Here is a 16035-nt window from a genome sequence, read left to right as displayed (position 1 = left end):
TGACTTGTAAAGAAAGCCACAATTTCTGCCCACGTTGTAGTGCCAAACTCCTATACTCTTATTTTGCTTCCTTCTATCCACCACCTCTTTCTCAGTTATAGACTTAAAGGATGTCTTCTTTACTATTCCCCTACACCCATCTTTATAACAATTATTTGCTTTTACCAGGACAGATGCTGACATCAGATATGCCAAGCAAATTACCTGGACAGTTTTTTCTTGAAGTTTCCCCACTTCTTTAGCCAGGCCCTTCAGTCAGACCTGATAAATGGGCCTGAAAAAAGGAGTATCTAGAAAAGAAGACTTCAGGCCAGAGGAGAGTGGAGTAGAGAGTTTGTAGGTGAGAATATTGAAACAGTGCTATGATCTTTGTGACTAAGTATATCAGGTAAGTTGTGAAAGAAGAGCACTAAAAGGGGGTGAAACACATCCCTTTCTCAATAAGAACTCCACAGCTTTCTTTAAGACTTCACTGAAGACCTTGCCTGTTTTCCTTGTGGTGCCCTTAACACACCTGAATGTTTTTTGCACACACTTCATGAGGTGTGGCTCCAGGGCATGTTCCAAGATTATACCCCCACCTAAATTCCCTTCTTCCTTTTCATTTGTCTTGCTTTTTCTGTCTTTCACATTTTGCTTTTTGCCCCTACTTCCCATAACAGATAAAACAGTGACAGATCTAAATCTTTTAGCCCTGCATTGGATATTTATTTATTTGTTTGTTTATTTATTTATTCATAGCAAAAACTGCTTTTTTATTTCTTCCTGGAACCAAGCATATGCAGGCAGACTGCAAGGAGATCAAACTTCCTCTAAATAAAAATACAGACTCCCTCCCAATGATAGATCAAGAGGCTCTAAGATACTCCCTATTCTAGATTGTTGTTGTCCTTGGTATTTTTCTCATTACACTAGATCAGTTGATATGAAATTGTTTTATGCCTTCTAGTTGAAATTACACTGGACACTGCTAGGACCTATAAGTTACCCACACCCCAGAGTGATTGCCTTCCTCTGCCCTTTGACCTTTGTTTTTCTGTATCTACTCAATGAATCTGCTAAAGGTGTGCCCCCTTACCCCTGCTATTTCCCCAGCTATTTCTGAACTGTCTTCACTTCTTATACCCTAGTACTGGCTGAATGATATTGAGGTTGACATTGACTCAATGTACTGCCTCCAGCCAAATGTACTGGACTGTTAAAATCACCTTCCCAGACACAATATGGTGTAAGGTCAATAGAGGACAACCAGTCTGCTTCACTTTGCTAACACACTGGGGATAAGCTGAAGGAGGGGGCATCCAGGACAAGACTAGAATAGAAAATATCAAAAAGTATGAACAAAATGTTATTTCCCAACTCTCCCCTCCAGGGAAAAGGCCCACTTTCTGTCTCCCATAACCACATATTAGCCCTAGAAATAGATGAGTTCAAGTTACAGGAGTCATTTGTCTCCATCTTTAATGTCACCCATAATTCCCTTAATTGTTCTAACCCAACCTTAACAAAAATCTGCTAGCTCTGCTTATCTACCTTCTCCCTCACCATGCCCATCTCTCTCAATATCTCCATCCTCAATTTAACCACTTCTGCAACTCCCTATGCATCAACTCTGTCACTTCCAGAAGTCAGTAGCCAACAGACATTATGCCAAGGATCTTTCAAAATGGCATGAAAAAGATGGGATATCTATCAAGAACCCAAATCTGCCAATTGACACAGGCACAAAACACTTCGCCTTTGTGAAAACTTCTCAGTGAACCAGAAGTTATGTTTTTCTATGGTAAATTATTTTTTTCTCTTTTTTGGGGGGGAGGGTTGTCATATTGTTTTTTATTTTTATTGGTGCATTGTAATCATATATCACAGGTTTTGCTAATTAAGGGAAGCATCTGGTTTTTATTTTCTGTGATATTTCTCTGTGCATGTCGCATTGCAAGTTCTGATCCCACTCTTGACAGCCTCAGTAGTGTCCTGGCCACACAGAGGACTCTGATCCCACCTCGCTGGCTCTAGCACCAGCCTTGCTTCATGGGAGGCCCCGATTCTGGCCTCGCTGGCACCCGCACCAGCCTAACCCGATCCCAGCCTCAGAGGCCCAAGCACTGGCCTTGCCTCAAGGCAGGCTCTGATCCCAGCTTCGCTGGCCCCAGCACCGGCCTTACCCCTTGGCAGGCTGCAATCCAGGCCTTGGAGGCCCCAGCACCGGCCTTGCCACATGGCAGGTGACAATCCCGGCCTCGCTGGCCCTGGCACTGGCCTAACCCATTGGCGGGCTCCGATCCCATCTTCAGAGGCCCCAGCACCGGCCTTGCCTCATAGCAGGCTCCGATCCCAGCCTTGCTGACACCGGCACAGGCCTAACCCCTCAGCAGGCTCCGATCCCGGCTTTGGAGGACACAGTAGCGGCCTTGCCTCATGGCAGGCTCGAGCCTGCCTTACCCCATCACCTGCCCCGTCACCTGCCTTACCCCTCCACAGGCTCAAATCCAGGCTGCGGAGGCCCCAGCACCAGCCCTGCCTCACTGCAGGCTCCAATCCCAACCTCGCTGGACCCGACACAGGTCTAACCCCTAGGCAGGCTCCAATCCTGGCCTCGAAGGCACCAGCACTGGCCTTGCCTCACGGCAGACTCCAATGCTGGGCTCACTGGGCCCGGCACTGGACTAACCCCTCAGAAGGCTCTGATCCCGGCCCCGGAGGCCTCACTAGTGGCCTTGCCTAATTTCAGGCTCTGATCCCGGCCTTACTGACACCGGAATCTGCCTAACCCCTCAGAAATCTCTGATTCCGGCCTCGGAGGCCCCAGCACCGGCCTTGCCTCACTGCAGGCTCCAATCCCAACCTCGCTGGACCCGACACAGGTCTAACCCCTCGGCAGGCTCCGATCCTGGCCTCGAAGGCACCAGCACTGGCCTTGCCTCACAGCAGACTCTGATGCTGGGCTCATTGGGCCCGACACTGGACTAACCCCTCAGAAAGCTCTGGTCCCGGCCCTGGAGGCCTCACTAGTAGCCTTGCCTAACTTCAGGCTCTGATCCCGGCCTTGCTGACACCGAAACCTGCCTAACCCCTCAGAAATCTCCGATTCTGGCCTCGGAGGCCCCAGCACCGGCCTTGCCTCACTGCAGGCTCCGATTCTGGCCTTGCTGGCCTTGGCTCCGGCCTTACAACTCGGCAGGCTCCAATGCAGGGCTCGCTGGCCCCAGCAGTGGCCTAACCCCTCGGCAGGCTCCGATCCCAGCCTCAGAGGCCCCAGCACTGGCATTGCCTCATGGCAGGCTTCGATTCAGGGCTCGCTGGCCCCGGGAATGGCCTAACCCCTTGGCAGGCTCTGATCCCGGCCTCAGAGGCCCCAGCACTGGCATTGCCTCACGGCAGGCTACGATGCTGAGCTCGCTGGCCCTGGCACTGGCCTAATCACTCGGCAAGCTCCGATCCCGGCCCCGGAGGCCTCACTAGCGACCTTGCCTGACTGCAGGCTCTGATCCCAGCCTTGCTGATGCCCAAACCTGCCTGACCCCTCAACAGGCTCTGATCAAGGCCTTGGACTCCCCAGCACCAGCCTTGCCTCATGGCAGGTTCCGATCCTGGCCTTGGAGGCCTCAATAGCAGCCATGCCTCATGGCAGGCTCCAATTCCGGCCTCGCTGGCCCCGGTTCCAGCCTAAATCCTTGGCAGGCTCCAATCCAGGCTGTGGAGGCCCCAGCACTGGCCCTGCCTCATGGCAGGCCCCAATCCCGGCCTCACTGGCCCCAGCACCGGCCTAACCACTTGGCAGTCTCCAATCCCGGCCTTGGAGGCCTAACTAGTGGCCTTGACTGACTAGAGGCTCTGATCCCAGCCTCGCTGATACCCGAATCGGCCTTAACTCAACAGGCTCCGATACCAGCCTCGGGGTCACCAAAACCAGCCTTGCTTCACGGCAGGCACTGATGCTGGACTTACAGGCCCCGGCATCGGCCTAAACCCTCGGAAGGCTCCATACCTGGCCTCGGAGGCCTCACTAGCAGCCTTGCCTCATGGCAGGCTCCGATTCTGGCCTCGCTGGCCCTGGAACTGGCCTAACCCCTTGGCAGTATCCAATCCCAAGCTTGGAGGCCCCAGTACAGAGCTTGCCTCATGGCAGGCTCCAATCCCAGCCTCTTTGCACCCAATACTGGCCTAACCTCTCAAAGCAGGCTCTGATCCCAGGCTCGCAGGCCTCAGTAGTGGCCTTGCCTCATGGCAGGCTCTGATCCCAGCTTTGCTGGCCCCAGCACCGGCCTAAACCCTTTGCAGGCTCCGATCCCGGCCTCGGAGACCCCAGCATCAGCCGTGCCTCACAGCAGGCCCCAATCCCAGCCTCGCTGGCCTTGGCATCGGCATAACCCCTTGGAAGGCTCTGATCCCGGCCCCAGAGGCCTCACTAGCGGACTTGCCTGACTGCAGGCTGTGATCCCAGCCTTGCTGATGCTGGAACCGGACTAACCCCTCAGCAGGCTCTGATTCTGGCCTCGGAGGCCCCAGCACCGACCTTGTCTCACTACAGACTCCGATCCTGGCCTCGCTGGCCCCGGCACAGGTCTAGCCCCTTGGCTGCCTCCAATCCCAACCTTGGAGGCCTCAGTAGCGGCCTTGTCTCATGGCAGGCGCTGACACTGGGCTCGCTGGCCTCGGCACTGGCCTAACCCCCGGAAGGCTCCGATCCTGGCCCCTGAGGCCGCAATATCAGCCTTGACTGACTGCAGGCTCTGATCCCGGCCTTGCTGACTCCGGAACTGGACTAACCCCTCAGCAGGCTCTGATTCCAGACTCTGAGGCCCAAGCACTGGACTTGCTTCACGCAGGCTCCAACCCTGAGCTTGCTGACCCCGGCTCTGGCCCTACACTTTGGCAGGCTCCAGTCCAGGCCCCGGGGGCCCCAGCACTGGCCCTGCCTCATGGCAGGCCCCAATCCCACCTTGCTGGCTCTGGCACCGTCCTAAACCCTCAGCAGGCTCTGATCATGACCTCAGAGGCCTCAGCAATGGCCTTGCCTCATGGAAGGCTCCAATCCCGGCCTTGATGCCCTCAGCACCGGCCTAACCCCTTGGAATGCTCCAATCCCGGCCTTGCTGATGCCGGAACCGGCCTAACCCCTCAGCAGGCTCCAATTATGGCCTCGGAAGCCCCAGCACCGACCTTGTCTCATGGCAGGCTCCGATCCTGGCCTCGCTGGCCCCGACACCAGCCTAAACCCTCAGCAGGCTCCAGTCCCAGTCTCGGAGACCCTAGCACCAGCCTTGCCTCACTGCAGGCTCCAATCCAAGCCTCGCTGCCCTTGGCACCGGCCTAACCCCTTGGAAGGCTATGATCCTGGCCTTGCTGATGATGGAACTGGCCTAACACCTCAGCAGGCTCCAATTCTGGTCTCAGAGGCCCCAGCACCGGCCTTGCCTCATGGCAGGCTCTGATGCTTGGCTCGCTGGCCCTGGCACTGGCCTAACCCCTTGGAAGGCTTTGATCCTGGCCCCGGAGACCTCACTAGTGGCCTTGCCTGACTGCAGGCTCTGATCCCAGCCTGGCTAACGCTGGAACTGGCCTAACCCCTCAGCAGGCTCCGATTCTGGCCTTGGAGACCCCAGCACTGGTCTTGCCTCACAGCAGGCTCCAATCCTGGCCTCGCTGGCCCCGGCACCATCTTAAACCATCGGCAGGCTCCAATCACGGCCTTGGAGGCCCCAGCAATGGCCTTGCCTCACGGCAGGTTCCGATGCTGGGCTCTCTGGCCCCGGCACTGGCTTAACCACTCAGCAGACTCTGATCCCAGCCCCAGAGGCCACACTAGCGGCCTTGCTTAACTGCAGGCTATGATCCCAGCCTTGCTGGCGCCTGAACCTGCCTAACCCCTCAACAGGCTCCAATCCCGGCCTCAGAGGCCCCAGCACAGACCTCCCTCACGGCAGTCTGCAATCCTAGCCTTGTTGGCCTCAGCACCTGCCTAACCCCTCGAAAGGCTCAGATCCCGGCCTCGGAGGCCCCAGCACCGGCCTTGCTTCACGGCAGGCTCCGATGTTGTGCTCGCTGGCACTGGCAATGGCCTAACCCCTCTGAAGGCACCGAACCCGTCCTTGGAGGCCTCAGTAGTGGCCTTGTCTCATGGCAGGCTCCGATTCTGGCCTTGCTTGCCCTGGAACTGGCCTAACCCCTCGGCAGGCTCCAATCCTGGGCTCGGAGGCCCCAGCACCGGGCTTGCCTCATGGCAGGCTCCGATCCCAGCCTCTCTCCACCCAGCACCGGCCTAACCCCTCGGCAGGCTCCGATCCAGACCTCGCAGGCCTCAGTAGTGGTCTTGCCTCATGGCAGGCTCTTATCCCATTTCGCTGGCCCCAGCACCAGCCTAAACCCTCCGCAGGCTTGGATTCCGGCCTTGGAGACCCCAGCACTGGCCTTGCCTCAAGGCAGGTTCCAATCCCGGTCTTGCTGGCCCCAGCACCGGCCTAACCCCTCGGCAGCCTCCGATCCCAGCCTTGGAGGCCTCAGTAGTGGCCTTGTCTCATGGCAGGCTCTGATGTTGGGCTCGCTGGCCCCGGCACCGGCCCAACCCCTCGGAAGGCTCCAATCCTGGCCCCAGAGGCCTCACTAGCGGCATTTACCTGACTGCAGGCACCCATCCCAGCCTTGCTGACGTTGGAAATGGACTAACCCCTCGGCAGGCTCCGATTCAGGCCTTGGAGGCCCCAGCACTGGCTTTGTCTCACTGCATGTTCCGATCCCGGCCTTGCTGGCCCTGGTACCGGCCTAACACATCGGCAGCCTCTGATCCTGGCCTTGGAGGCCTCAGTAGCGGCCTTGCCTCATGGTAGGTTCCGATCCCGGGTTCACTGGCCCGGGCACCATCCTAACCCCTCGGCAAGCTCCTATTCAGGCCACAGAGGCCCCTGCACCAGCCCTGCCTCACAGCAGGCTCCAATTCTGGCCTCGTTTGCCCTGCTACAGGCCTAAGCCTTTGGCAGACTCCAATCCTGGCCTCGGAGGCCCCAGCACCGGCCTTGCCTCATGTCAGGCTCTGATCCTGGCCTCGCTGCACCCGGCACCAGCCCAAACACTCCACAGTCTCTGATTCTGGCCTCAGAGGCCTCAGTAGTGGCCTCGCCTCACAGCAGGCTCTGATTCCAGCCTTGCTGGTCCCAGCACCGGCCTAACCCCTCAGAAGGATCTAATCCCAGGCTCTGATCCCAGCCTTGGAGACCTCAGTAGCAGCCTTGCCTCATGGCAGGCTCTGATCCCGAGCTCACTGGCCCTGGCACCGGCCTAACCTCTCAGCAGGCTCCGATTCCAGCCTTGCAGGCCTCAGAAGTGGCCATGCCCATGGCAGGCTCTGATCTCGGCCTCGCTGGACCCGGCATTGGCCTAACCCCTCGGCAGGCTCCGATCCCGGCCTCGGAAGCCACAGCACTGGCCTTGCCTCATGTCAGGCTCCGATCCTGGCCTCACTGCACCTGGCACCGGCCTAACTCCTCCACAGACTCCAATTCCGGCCTCGGAGGCCTCAGTAGTGGCCTTGCCTCACAGCAGGCTCCGATCCTGGCCTCGCTGGCCCCGGCACTGACCTAACACCTCGGCAGGATCCAATCCCAGCTGCAAAGGCCCCAGAACCGGCCCTGCTTCATGGCAGACTCCAATCCCGGCCTCGCTGGCCTCCGCACCGGCCTAACCCCTTGAAAGGCTCCAATGCAGGCCTCGGAGGCCTGAGCTCTGGCCTTGCCTCATGGCAGGGTCCAATCCTGGCCTCGCTGGCCCCAGCACCGTCCTAAACCCTCGGCAGGCTCCACTCCCAGCCTCGGAGACCCAGCACTGGCCTTGTCTCATAGCAGGCTCCAATCCCGACCTTGCTGCCCTCAGCACCAGCCTAACCCCTTGGAATGCTCCGATCCCAGCCTTGCTAGTGCCGGAACTGGCCTATCCCCTCAGCAGCCTCCAATTATGGCCTCGAAGGCCCCAGCACCGACCTTGTCTCATGGCAGGCTTCGATCCTGGCCTCGCTGGCCCTGGCACCAGCCTAAACCCTCAGCAGGCTCCAATCCCAGCCTCGAAGACCCCAGCACTGGCCTTGCCTCACTGCAGGCTCCAATCCAAGCCTCACTGCCCTCGGCATGGGCCTAACCCCTTGGAAGGCTATGATCCTGGCCTTGCTGAGGCTGGAACTGGCCTAACAACTCAGCAGGCTCCAATTCCTGCTTCGGAGGTCCCAGTACCGGCTTTGCCTCACAGCAGGCTCCGATGCTGGGCTTGCCGGCCCTGGCACTGGCCTAACTCCTTGGAAAGCTTCGTTCCCAGCTCCGGAGGCCTCACTAGCGACCTTGCCTGACTGCAGGCTCCAATCCCAGCCTGGCTGACGCTGGAACCAGCCTAACCCCTCAGCAGGCTCCGATTCCTGCCTTGGAGACCCCAGCACTGGTCTTGCCTCACAGCAGGCTCCAATCCTGGCCTCGCTGGCCCCGGCACCATCCTAAACTCTCGGCAGGCTCCAATCCTGGCCTCGGAGGCCCCAGCAATGGCCTTGCCTCACGGCTCACTTTGATGCTGGGCTCCTTGGCCCTGGCACCAGCCTAACCTCTCGTCAGGCTCTGATCCCAGCCCCAGAAGCCTCACTAGTGACCTTGCTTGAATGCAGGCTATGATCCCAGACTTGCTGATGCCCGAACCTGCCTAACCCTCAACAGGCTCCAATCCCGGCCTCGGAGGCCCCAGCACAGGCCTTGCCTCATGGCTGTCTCCGATCCTAGCCTTGCTGGCCTCAGCACCGGCCTAACCCTTTGAAAGGCTCGGATCCCGGCCTCGGAGGCCCCAGCTCTGGCCTTGCTTCATAGCAGGCTCCAATCCTAGCCTTGTTGGCCCTGGCACTGGCCTAACCCCTTGGCAGACTCGGATTCCAGCCTGGAGGCCTCAGTAGCAGCCTTGTCTCATGGCAGGCTCCGATGCTAGGCTTGATGGCTCTGGCACCGGCCTAACCCCTAGGAAGGCTCCAATCCTGGCCCCGGAGGCCTCACTAGCGGCCTTGCCTGGCTGCAGGCTCCGATCCTGGCCTTGTTGACTCCGGAACCAGCCTAACCCCTAAGGAGGCTCCGATTCCAGCCTCGGAGGCCCCAGCACCGGCCTTGCCTCACGGCAGGCTCCGACCCCGAGCTCGCTAGCCCCGGTTCCGGCCTTATACCTCAGCAGGCTCCAATCCTGGCCGCGGAGGCCCCAGCACCGGCTCTGCCTCATGACAGGCCCCAATTTCCAGGTACGCTGGCCCCAGCACCAGCCTTGCCTCATGGCACACTCAGATTCCAGCCTTGCCTGCCCCATCAATGGCCTAACCCCTTGGCAGTCTCTGATCCCGGCCCCGGAGGCCTCAGTAGTGGCCTTGCCTGATTGCAGGCTCTGATCCCGGCCTTGCTGGCCCCAGTACCAGCCTAACCCCTCAACAGGCTCCAATTCCAGCCTTGGAGGCTCCAGCACAAGTTTTGCCTCAAGGCAGGCTCCAATCCAGCCTCACTGGCCCCGGCACTGGCCTAACCACTCTGCAGGCTCCAATCCCAGCCTTGGAGGCCCCAGCACCGATCTTGCCTCACGGCAGGCTTCGATCCCAGCCTTGCTGTACATGGCACCGGCCTAAGCCCTCAGCAGGCTCTGATACCAGCCTCGCAGGCCTCAGTAGTGGCCTTGCTTCATGGCAGGCTCTGATCCTGGCCTTGCTGGCCCCGGCAATAACGTAAACCCTCTGCAGGCTCCGATCCCAGCCTCAGAGACCCCAGCACCAGCCTTGCCTCACGGCAGGCTCCAATGCTGGCCTCGCTGGACCCAGAACCTGGCTTAGCCCTCAGCAGGCTCCGATTCTGGCCTCTGAGACCCCAGAACCAGCCTTGTCTCATGGCAGGCTCCAATCCCGGCCTTGCTGGCCCCAGCACTGGTCTAGCCCCTTGGCAGACTCGGATCCTGGCCTTGGAGGCCTCAGTAGTGGCCTTGTCTCATGGCAGGCTCCGATACTGGGCTTGCTGGCCACGGCAACGGCCTAACCCCTAGGAAGGCTCCAATCCTGGCCCCGGAAACCTCAGTAGTGGCCTTGCCTGACTGCAGGCTCTGATCCCAGCCTTGCTGACGACCAAACCTCCTAACCCCTCAACAGGCTCAAATTATGGCCTCGAAGGTCCCAGCACCAGCCTTGCCTCAAGGCAGGCTCTGATCCCAGCCTCACTGGCCCCGGCACTGGCCTAACTACTTGGGAGGCTCCGATCCCAGCCTTGGAGGCCTCAGTACCAGTCTTGCCTCATGGCAAGCTCTGATCCTGACCTCGCTGGCCCCGGCTCCAGCCTAAACCCCTGGCAGTCTCCAATCCAGGCAGTGGAGGCCCCAACACCAGCCCTGCCTCATGGCAAGCCCCAATCACGGCCTCGCTGGCCCTGGCACCGGCCTAACCACTTGGCAGGCTCTGATCACAGCCTCGGAGGCCCCAGCACAGGCCTTCCTTCATGGCATGCTACGATCCCGGCTTCGCTGATCCTGGCACTGGCCTAACCTCTCGGCAGGCTTGGATCCTGGCCTTAGAGGCTCCAGCACCAGTCTTGCCTCATGGCAGGCCCCAATGCTGGGCTCGCTAGCCCCGGCACTGGCCTAACCCCTTGAAAGGCTTCGATCCTGGCCCCGGAGGCCTCACTAGCAGCCTTGCCTGACTGCAGGCTCGGATCCCAGCCTGGCTGATGTCAGAACCAGCCTAACCCCTCAGCAGGCTCCAATTCTGGCCTCGGAGGCCCCAGCACTGGCCTTGTCTCACAGCAGGCTCCGATCCCAGCCTCGCTGGCCCTGGCACCGGCCTAACCCCTCAGCAGGCTCCAATTCTGGCCTCGCAGGCCTCAGTAGTGGCCTTGCCTCATGGCAGGCTCTGGTCCCAGCTTTGCTGGCCCCGGCACCAGCCTAAACCCTCAGCAGGCTCCGATCCCAGCCTCAGAGACCCCAGCACCAGCCTTGCCTCACAGCAGGCTCCAATCCCAGCCTTGCTGCCCTCGGCACCGGCTTAACCCCTTGGAAGGCTATGATCCCAGTCTTGCTGAGGCTGCAACTGGCCTAACACTTCAGCAGGCTCCAATTCTGGCCTCGGAGGTCCCAGCATCAGCCGTACCTCACAGCAGGCTCCGATGCTGGGCTCGCTGGCCCTGGCACTGGCCTAACCCCTCAGAAGGCTTCGATCCCGGCCCTGGAGGCCTCACTAGCGGCCTTGCCTGACTGCAGACTATTATCCCAGCCTTGCTGACGCCCGAACCTGCCTAACCCAACAGGCTCCAATCCTGGCCTTGGAGGCCCCAGCACAAGTCTTGCCTCATGGCAGGCTCCAATCCTGGCCTCGCTGGCCCCGGCACCGGCCTAGCCCCTAGGCAGGCTCCAATCCCAGTCTTGGAGGCCTCAGTAGTGGCCTTGTCTCATGGCAGGCTCTGATGCTGGGTTTGCTGGCCCCGGCAGTGGCCTAACCCCTTGAAAGGCTTCGAACCCAGCCGGCAGGCCTCACTAGCGGCCTTGCCTGACTGCAGGCTCCCATCCCGGACTTGCTGACTCTGGAACCAGCCTAACCCCTCAGCAGGCTCTGATTCCAGACTCGGAGACCCCAGCACCAGCCTTGCCTCACGGCAGGCTCAGATGCTGGCTTCGCTGGCCCTGGCACTGGCCTAACAACTTGGAAGGCTCCGATCCCTGCCTCAGAGAACTCAGTATTGGCTTTGCCTCATGGCATGCTCTGATCCCAGCCTTGCTGGCCCCGGCATAGGCCTAAACCCTCATCAGGCTCCAATCCCGGCCTCGGAGACCCCAGCACCAGCTTTGCCTCACAGCAGGCTCCAATGTTGGCCTCGCTGGACCTGGCACTGGGCTTACCCCTCCGCAAGCTCTGATCCTAGCCTCGCTGGCCCCAGCTCCAGCCTTACACCTCAGCAGGCTCCAATTCAGGCTGTGGAGACCCCAGCACTGGCCCTGCCTCATGGCAGGGCCCAATCCCAATTCACTGGCCCCGGCACTGGCCTAACCCCTCGGCAGGATCCGATCCCAGCCTCAGAGGCCCCAACACTGGCCTTGCCTCACGGCAGGCTCCATTCCTGGCCTCGTTGGCCCCGGCACCGGCCTAACCCCTCAGAAGGCTCAGATCCCGGCCCCAGAGGCCTCACTAGCTGCCTTGCCTGACTGCAGGCTCTGATCCTGGCCTTTCTGATGCCTGAACATGCCTAACCCCTCAACATAGTATGTGTGGTTTGAGGAGGTTGTGGGATCAGGCACTCGGTAGCACTGCAGCCCAGGCCCCGGTTCTTCCAGGGGTCTAGCATGCCCTGTGCGACCCCCGCCCGGGACCCAGGGCCTTACGACCCGGGCCCCTATTATTCCGGGGGTCTGGTGTGCTCTGCACAACCCCTGCCCAGGGCGCAGGGCCTAGTGACCCGGGCCCCAGTTTCTGGGGATCCAGCATGCCCTGTGAGACCTTCACCCAGGGCCCAGGGTCCCGCGACCCGGACCCCGGTTCTTTCGGGGGTCCAGCATGCCCCGCACGACCCCCGCCCGGGTCCCAAGGTCCTGCGACCCGGGCCCAGTTCTTCCGGGGGTCCGGTGTGCCACGCACGACCCTCGCCTGGGGCCCAGGGCCTTGAGACCTGGGCCCCGGTTCTTCCGGGAGTTGTGGTAAATTATTTTATTATTATTTACGTCCAACTGGACAGGATCTTGTGTTACAGTATGAGTAACTCTCACAAATGATATTGCACCTACTAATCATTCCTTTTCTATTCCTCTGGAAGCACACACTTGCTCTACACAGGCAGTCAACTTGCTCCTCTCCTAATATTCCTAGAAATAACTGGCTCAGTGGGCACCAGTGTTTGGGCCCTACCCACTGCCACAAATACTCCAAGACCAATTGACAGATGAGTTAAGTTGCCCCATCTACTTTTAAGCTACAGAATCAGATTGACTCCCTAGCAAAAGTAGTATTGAAAAATCAGCAAAGTTTAGATCTACTGACTGTAGAAAAAGGTGGTTTGTGTTTATTTCTTGGCAAGGAATGCTGTTTCTATGCAAATCAATCTGGCATTGTCTATGATATAACCTAAAAACCAAAAGAAAAAAATGGCAAAATGTAGGGAAGAACTGGCTAACTCCTGCAGCTACTGGACATAATTCCTCAACTGGCTCCCATGGGTGGCTCCATTAACAGGACCTCTTATAATAATATTAGCAGCTGTATTCAGACCCTGTCTGGTAAACTTCATTTGTCCCAGATTCAAACAATTACTCACTACTCTGTCAATAAGTTTCTTCTCTTGAAAACCAGAGGCCAGTGCATCCACCTCTCAGACACACAGGACCTTTAAGACCCTAAGGTACCTGCAACACAGCTTCTAGACCTAGGTCTACCTTCATCTCATTGTTGTGTAGGAAGTATCTAGAATGAATCCAGCTGCCCATTTTCCAATATAAATATTATAAAACCTCTGGATTGTGAACACTGTGAGTTCTGACTTGGAGGCCTATCCGGAGGAGGCCAAGAACAAAAGACTCAAGGAGTGGTAGGAAAGTAAAGAAAAACAACTTTAACCACCCCCTGCCCCCAGCCCCATCGATTTGCTTGCTCTGGCCCAGTATCAAGCCCACCAATTAGAAAAATACGTGACTGCTTTGCTCTCCCACTCACCCTAAACCCCATATAAAGCCCCTAGTCTGTAAGAAAGGATTCTGACTCTTATGGGCTCTACCTCCCAGTCATTTGTCTCTTTCCAAGTTTTATTCCAGAATAAAATCTGGAGAAGTAGCTGAGGCTGTCCACACACCCAGATCCTCCTGTTTTAGTCTCCCAAATGCTGGGATTAGAAGCATGTGTCAACATGATTAGAAGCATGTGTCAACATGCCTGGCCTAATAAACTGGTTTTGACATTGGAGTTATTTATTTCTAGATTGTTCCTTACTATATATATCCTTTAATTTAACTGTTGTTCTCCACATATCTTATAAACGATAGGTGAAAAGGAAAAGAAAAATATGAAAAGACACGCACAATTTCCCTTGATTTCTGAATCTCAGTAGATATAGTATTATCTATTGACCAATGATTCAGAACATACACTACATCATAAAGCCAAGACCTCAGACTTCAAATGTATTTTCATTCAACTGGTGCCAGAACTAGATCTTTTGAAAACAGATGCTCCCTCATTCTGTGAGGTCGTCTGCTTCAGTGTGCTGGTGAGACTGGTAAGACATTTGCAGGAGCCCACTGATACATTTTGTTTGTATTAAACAAGTTCTCTGAACAGAAGCATTAATGCATGGAATACCCTAACAGTTAATGAGACATCAATTATATCCACAGATGGTATTTTAACAGAAGCATGGCGGGTTGAGAAGGCAACTCGATATTCAGAGTCAGTGATTATTTTTGTGAGAACAAGCCAGTGCCTCCTTTGTGATAGAAGCAGTCTAACCTGATCAAGGTGGGCTGGTCCTCCTGTACAATGGTGTTATATCTTCTCTGCAATTTTGATGTTGGATTCTCAACAGTGATTGCAGCTAGATTGACCTTGGTGCATGGAAGTTTGTGTGGCTGAGCCATGCATAATTTCCACTCCTACTTCCAAGGATTTATGGGCCCATATTTCAAGGAAAAAGGTGGCTGGTGAAAGACACTTGCCTATAACCATATGATAAATAATCCACCCACCTGATAATTCTTACTCTTCTGTCCTAAGGGTACTCTTTGAGAAGTAGTCAAGTATAATTTCAAGTGTAATGAGCCAGTCCACATACCTTCTTCCCCAGAACTTTCTCATTACTAATTTAAAATCTTGTTTCATGTTCCTGCGAATGCAGCTGAACCATTCACCACAACCCAGAAATGATTGCATATCAGACCTCCACGCAGATGCAAGTTCTTTCTAATGGAAAAGATTTTTCTTACTACCCTCAGGCAAGGTCACTTCTATTTGGGGTTGTAGAAATACTGCTATCTACTTTGGGCAGTAGTAGCATATTGCAAAGAACCATTAGCAAACCAAGCCTATATTCTATCTCAGTCATCTAGTCATGAAAAAAAAAAGCTATCAAACTCAAGATGTGAGTTGAGAATAATTAAGAAAACCAATAGTAGTAAGCCCCTTAAGAATGGAAAGCCAGTTGCTCTTGGGACTTATTTATGCTTTCAGAATGTGTTCAATTCTTCCACTCAGGTGATCTGTGCATGGATTTGGAGGATCAGATATTGTCCAATTTATAAGCAACAGTCCAGGTTGCATGAAAATTTGGGGCCCATAGTCATATATTAAGCATTTACTAGGATCTATACCAAGCCAGAAGTTTCCTCTTGGAGCAAAAGTAATTATTTGTAGAATATTACAGTTTGGCTCCAATACCTGAGGACCTCACTATGATTTACCAATAAGAACCTGCCAGAAGCTCCACATGGGATCCTTATGTGCTAGCAGTTCTTCAAGTGCTATCTTACCTGCTGTGCCATAATGCCCCCAAAGCAGAAGAGTTTCATTTTCAGCCTGGACTTACTGCAGACTCTCCTCTTATTCTGTGATTACACAAAACTAGAAGATTTTGGTGATACTCATTGATAAATCTCAGAAAACAGCATTTCCAAATAAGCATTTCCACCATTATCTCAACTGGATTTTGTGCCTTTCGTAAAAAGGACCAAATATAGGAGCTGGCCCTTCACCTTACAAGGTATATTTCAAAATGCCATTAAATTCTAGAAATCTCACCATGGTGTGAAGTCCCTGAAATTTTTTTTCAGATGTAATTTGAAATTTTATTTTAAATGTATATCTAGTTCAATGCATAGAACATTTAGTAACTGAAACTGTAATAGAAACTGTATAGTAATAGTAATAGAAACTGTATAGAAAATAGTAATAGAAACTCTCAAGGATTTCAGGTGTAAATTATTGGGTGTTTCCTCAAATATGGCACTTTGTGCCTCTCCAACTGATTACTGGGGTACAAAAATGAAGATAGATATTTGGGGAAATGTATTGATATTTTTGCCAGAGGC

This window comes from Muscardinus avellanarius, assembly GCF_963383645.1.
Source record: "Muscardinus avellanarius genome assembly, chromosome: 7".
In the NCBI taxonomy this organism is placed as follows: Eukaryota; Metazoa; Chordata; class Mammalia; order Rodentia; family Gliridae; genus Muscardinus; species Muscardinus avellanarius.
This window is presented reverse-complemented; position numbering follows the sequence as displayed.